The sequence below is a fragment of the Lactuca virosa genome, chromosome 3, assembly GCF_052849685.1.
Source record: "Lactuca virosa cultivar CGN04683 chromosome 3, Lactuca_virosa_CGN04683_v6, whole genome shotgun sequence".
Taxonomy (NCBI): Eukaryota; Viridiplantae; Streptophyta; class Magnoliopsida; order Asterales; family Asteraceae; genus Lactuca; species Lactuca virosa.
In genome coordinates, this window is record NC_136428.1 from 338,996,025 (window position 1) to 339,002,605 (window position 6,581).

Sequence of the window (6,581 nt, forward strand, 5' to 3'; positions counted from 1 at the left end):
TAGGGGTTCATTCACATCCATTTGGAGGAGATCGCTACCCGAAAAGTGATCTCCGGTTGGTTCCTTTCTTACCCTCACCGTTGTTTCGCAGCTTCACACCTCCGCCGCCATCACAAGATTTGATGCTCCATATTCTCATTCCCTCAATATCCACTGCACTGTGCATCCATACATCAAATCACTATATCCTTCTTTCACCATCTTGAACCCTAGATCCCCGTCCCCAGCCTTCTTTCACCATCTGTCGCATGATTTTGATATATAAGTTTGGCATTTCTGTTGGAATGCTTGTTAATTTTGTCAGATTATGTGTTCTTTGCTTTGGGCAATAGAGTCTCACTAAGGATTTTTTTAAAGTTGGGCCAGGTCAACTCGCGTTTTTATCTTCATACTCCAGTTGCTTTTGAAGCTCCTGAAGTAAAAATGGAATTCATTGCTTCAAGGCACAAGCGCATGAAAAGTTATGCCCATAACTGTTCGATGATTTTACTCTGAGAAAGTTTTTTAGCTATGATTGCTTTGTTTTAATTGATCTTACGGAAGGGGTCTTGAATCTGTGATTTTATAAGATCAAGTGCTCACATTCACTTTTTCTTTTCTTCACATTGACAATGATCCGGCTACAGAAAGAATCCATGATGCTAAGAACGTCATTTTCACAACTCAACTACCTCCAAAAGAGGTGAGAAATTTTCTTCACTTTTAAAGACTTTTGGTCATTACAAAATCCAAAATGAACCAGCAAAGAACAAGAAGATTTAGAAATTCCAAAGACCACGAGACACTTGTACGTTTTTCTCCTACAGTACATGCTTCTTCATACACATTTAATCGAAACACTCTAGTAAAAAGCTGTAGAAATGATTTTCTTCCGCCTATGCCAACCTTGGAAATTCCTGAGGTTTAAATGCCTTTTCATTTTAGCTATTTTGTTTCAAGAAAATTTTGATGATGACCAAATACAAAGATGAAAAATTGCTAGAGTTTACCAAAAAAGTGTATCGAAAGTCCAAATTCTGAATTTTTATCATTCTTGATCAGAGTGCTATTGATCTATTGATTTATGTGTACAAGCACGAGTTTAAGAAACTTGGAGGGTATCTTGTGAATATGGAAAAGGTAACTAATGATGTAATGTAAATAAATTTAGTCTCTTTCATGACCCTAGAAGAGTCTGTTTTTGATATATACAACTCATTCTTGGCGATTGTATATAATATTGGTTTCTTTGATTTTGAATTTTTGAAAAATGGAAACAGGTTAGTGATGAGAAAGGAGGGTAACAGAGAAGATGATTTGTTTCCACAAGAGCAAACTTCGATACATGTTGTCAGAAGTCAAGGATAAGGTTCTTTATCTTTTAATTTCTTACAAATTCATAAAGTTTTATAATAGCTGTCACAAACATATGTTTACAAGAAATCATTCGTATAGAGTCATAACAGAGAAGAAAATTTGTTTCCTGTGAGTGGAAGTGCTCACAATCAGAAGGGCTCGTCTGTTGGTTGTGATGTTGGGTCACCATACACCGAAAAATCACCCGATCATCATGTGCAAGTACAATATATTACTATCTTTCGCTATCAATTATGTATCTTTTCAAATCATATATTTACTCAATATGAAATGTCTTTTTCTTGTTTTTTCAGATGTTTGAGAATACAAAAGCATTGAAGGAGAAATTAAAATCTTACATGCGTGAGATATCGGATAATTTCAGAAACGGTCTTCTTTCAGACATGGTAGCTAGGGATCGTTCTTGTGAGCATTCCTTCTTTTCAGGCTGTAGATTATCACAACTAAGCAACAGTTAAACATAATTTTGTCAGGTGAAACTAGGTATGTTCTTAAATTTCTTTTTTAGAAACATGGTTACATTGGTTGATCTGGTTTTTTTCATGATCTTATCTAATTTGTGCTCATGTAGTGCCCATGCACTTCCACCTTCATATCGGTCACTCATGACAACTGATGATTCGAGGATTCTTGATTCTATCCTGATAGTATGTCCCATTCTAAGTTGTCTGACAGATAAATTTTGTTGCTTAATATCTTCATGAACACTATTGATTATATACATATGCTGTTGTTTATACTCAGATTTTGATGTCGACACGGATGGGAAAAGATTTCTTTGTGTCGAAACAACCGGATACATATTGACAGCAAAGAATCAAATCGATGATTATGGTCAAGAAAGAACATGAAAATCAAATAAATAATTTATAAGAAAAAGGAAAAGCCAAATTGCCTCAGCTGTTGAGAAGGCACTTGGGTTTACTGACTTTAAAGGATATATAGTCCAGAGACACGGGATTCTATGTCATGTTGGAATCCTGATTGCATGAATGCATGGGATTCAATATCATTGAGTTTCTACTATTGAGTATATGTGGGAGTGAACAGCAAGGGGTAGTTTTGGTATTTATGATTGGGTGGTATAACATAAGTTCTTAGAAGGAAAATTTACAAGCAAATCATCTTTGGAGGGGTTCAAATCGAGTTTTATCGCTTTTATGTAATGGCTCTATGGCCAGCTTAGAATGTTAGTCAATGTTGACCAGGTATTTTAGGAGAATAAAAAGGCACGTTGAGTTGTTGAAGAACGTTGCTGTGTTTTCTGATTTTTCTGTTATTTTTTAGCCTATTTAAGTATCTTAGTTTAGCTTCATTTGAGTATGCAATCTCTGTAACAGCTTTCAGTCACTTTAATAAAGCATTAAGCATTCGGCTACTTTTCATTCCTCTTTTACCCCTGTTACTAAATTAGCCCTGCCCACCAACAAGTGGTATCAGAGCCTAGGGCTCGTTTACAAGAATCAGGTTTGAGAGTCGATGGCGAGAGAGGAGGAGCAGCCCTTGGCTGCAGGGCTCAGAATGAAAGAAGATGATGATTGCAGGGGCTGAACCAATATATTGCTGCTGCAGTCAAGACCGCCAGAAAGAAGAAAGAAAGAAAGAAAGAAAGAAAGAAAGAAGATAGAAAGAAAGAAAGAAGAAAGAAAGAAGAAAGAAGAAAGAAGAAAGAAAGAAGATTGTGACATGCAACCTGTTGGCTGTTGCTTTCTGCAGAAAGAAAGAAACACAGAAAAAGGATCAAACGAGGGTGGTTCTCGGCTGTGGTGTATTCCGGTTTCTGATGTGGTGTTAATGGCTCATAATGGTGTTGACAGATGAAAGTCCGGTTGTGGTTGTTCGATCCCAGAGATAGCAAAAAATGGCTGTTGAGGAAGAAAGCAAGCAACACGATGAAGTAAGCAGAAGGGTTCTCAGCAAGAGAAGACCAAGAGAGCAAGAAAGAAAGCAAGCAAGAAAAGCAAGAAGGAGCCTAAGTATGTTCTATGTTAGAAAGCAAGAAGCAAGAAAAGAAAGTAGTCTGTATCAAGTAGCAGACAAGAAAGAAAGCAAGAATGAAAGATAAGCAGCAAGGCAGATCATGTTTGTTAATCAGAAGAAAGATGCAGCAAGTTTGTTGTTTGTTAGCAGGTAAGAAAGAAGAAGCAAGCAGCAAGTGATTAACAAGCAGGAGAAGGCCGGTTGCAAGCAAGATTATAGCAAGAGAAGCAAATATCAAGATTGTCAAGATTAAGGGGGTGAATGTTGGGTTTAATCTTGACATAAGATGTTATTTTTAGTTTTATTTAGTAATTGAATAAAAGATAGTAGTTCATGGGTTGAATGGGTCATGTGGACCAAGTCTTTTGGGGCTTTTAGAATGATAGGTTTAGTGCTGGAAAAGAGGAAACGTGTGCTTGTTTTTGGTTAGTTCATTTAGGTTTTGTAGGCTATAAAAAGCCTTTAGTTTTCTGAATATTAAAGCAGCTGTTTTGAGTCGATAAACAACTCTCCTTCTTATTCTGTTGCTGCAGTGAAGTGAATATAAAGGCCTGATTTCCAACATAGAACAGGTAGAGACTAATATCATTATTTGAAAAAAAACTAAACTTTTTTAATCTTTATTTATTTTATCTTCTTCATGTAGAGACAAATATTTGAAAAGACAGAAAATGGGGTGAGAAAGATAGTTTTTGCTACAAATATGTCTGAAACAACTATCACAATAGACGATGTTGTTTTTGTTATTGATTATGAGAAAGCCAAAGAAACATCATATGATGCTTTGAATAATACCCCTTGTCTCCTTCCTACTTGGATATCAAAAGTTTCTGCTAAACAAGCGAGTTTCTTGGGTAGGATATTTTGGTAATTTTATATTTTCTATATCATTCGATTATATTGTTTGTGATATGATTAACAGAGGCGAGGTCGAGCAGGGCGTGTTCAGCCAGGAGAATGTTACCATTTATACCCTCGATGTGTCTTCAATGCTTTGCATAATATCACTTTCCAGAAATACTGAGAACACCTCTTCAGTCACTTTATCTTCAAATAAAAACTTTAAAACTTGGAAGTTTTTCTGAATTCTTATCTAAAGCTCTTCAATCACCAGAGTTATTAGCAGTAATTGGCTACCTCATTTTTTAATGGGTTTATCTATATATAAAAGAAAAAAAAAATTCATACTTATTATTTACCATTCGTAGGTTCAAAATGCAATTGAGTATCTCAAGATTATTGGTGCTTTAGATGAGAACGAAGATCTAACTGTACTTGGTATATGGTTTATATATATATATATATATATATATATATATATATATATATATATATATATATATATATATATATATATATATATATATATATATATATATATATATATATATATATATTCCAAAACCTTTATAAAAGCTTTTGGCAACCTACATTTCTTAGGTCGTTATTTGACAATGCTTCCTGTGGAACGCAAACATGGAAAAAGGTTGGGAGCAATTCTTAATTTCCTTGATCCAATACTCACAGTTGTTGTTGGACTTAGTGTTAGTGACCCTTTTTTTAGCACCTTTAGATAAAAAAGATGTAAGTCATTTTTTATAATAATAATTTTTACTTTATGAAAATAATGGATCTTTTTGTATAGCTGGCAGAGGCGGCGAAAGCGCAATTTTCGCGAGATCATAATGACCATTTTGCCCTTGCGAGGGCGTAGGAGGGTTGGAAAGTGGCTGAACAAGCACTTGGTGGATATGAATATTGTTGGAAGAATTTTCTGTCTGCTCAGTCCATGAAATCTGTTGATTCTTTGAGAACAGAGTTTTTATCTTTGCTTAAAGATACGAGTGTTGTCAAGGGCAATATGGTCATTTTCAATGCTTGGAATTATGACGAAAATCTCATTCATGTAGTTATCTGCTACGCCTTGTACCCCGAAATTTCCTCCATCGTCATAAGTTTTGTTTTTAAACAATTTCTTTATAAATAATAACTTGGTTTTGCTAACTTCAGCATAATGAAAAGTCATTCTCGCTGAAAACCATGGAGGATGGTCAGGTGCTTTTACACTCGGTAAGTTCGTTTGTCTAAATTCTAATAGTTTTTTTTTTTTTTTGATCTGAATTTGTTTTTTTTAATGCTATAGAACTCGTTTGATTCCCGGGATTTGATAATTCCATTCCCGTGGTTGGTCTTTAATGAGAAGATCAAAGTGAACTCTGTTTTTCTCCGGGATACGACTGTTGTTTTTGATTCCGTCCTGTTACTGTTTGGTGGAAGCATCTCAAAAGGTGATATAGTGAGTCTGTTACCTTTCCTCATTCCATTACCTTTTCTTACTCCATTCCTTTTTGATTCCATTCCATTCCATGATATGAAACAGGATGGGCACTTGAAAATGTTGGGAGGATACTTGGAGTTCTTCATGGAACCTTCATTGGCTGAAATGTATCTCAACTTAAGAAAAGATCTCGATGAGTTATTTCAGTATAAAGTAAGTAATGTATAGTCTCTTATTCATTATTTTTCACTTTTAGTCCCAATAATTGACTTTTTTCAACAAATTTCATGTCAGCTATTGAATCCCAAATTGGATTTACACACCCACCATGGTGTTTGATTCCTGCATGTTCTGGATATTGATACTAATTTTATTTCTCTCGCTCTATATGGAGGTTAGCCTTCAAAAAAGGTTCATTTTCTTCACATATGTAATCCCATTTTTGCTAAATGATTTGTTGTGTGTGTGTGTATAAATTTAACCATAACTCAAGGTGTTATATCTTTTATCTACTATTTGTAATGATGATCAGATCAACTTAGTTAATAACATATTTATATAACAACTCTATCAGGTAGCTAAAATTGATTTTGTGATTAACAAAAGCTCTTTTTTGTTTCAGCTAATGTTCAAGTCATTACTTACCATCCACGTCCGGTGGACAGCAACCTAGTATACCAGGTGGCAAACCAATGATATGGAGGATATTTTTGACATGAGAACTGAAACAAGAAGGTGCCCCTTAATAGCAATGTAGTATTACGTTATATAGTTAAAGAAAACCTCTTAATAACAATGTACAATGAGATCCCCTTAATATCAATGTATTACAATTTTTTGAATTGATGTTATTGGATGAAATTGATTGTTTTCGTATATATATGTTTCCATATTTTTGTATTATGAGTAAATGAATATCGTAAAGGCACATCGTAAATGCATATCGTAAATGGCTAGTGAAGTTTAT

The 6,581-nt window shown here is 34.6% G+C and overlaps 1 pseudogene; it reads left to right on the forward strand.

Moving 5' to 3' along the window:
• The first annotated feature begins 733 nt into the window (after nucleotides 1-733).
• On the forward strand, nucleotides 734-5,953 carry LOC145164806 (DExH-box ATP-dependent RNA helicase DExH5, mitochondrial-like; annotated as a pseudogene).
• The last annotated feature ends 628 nt before the right edge of the window (nucleotides 5,954-6,581 follow it).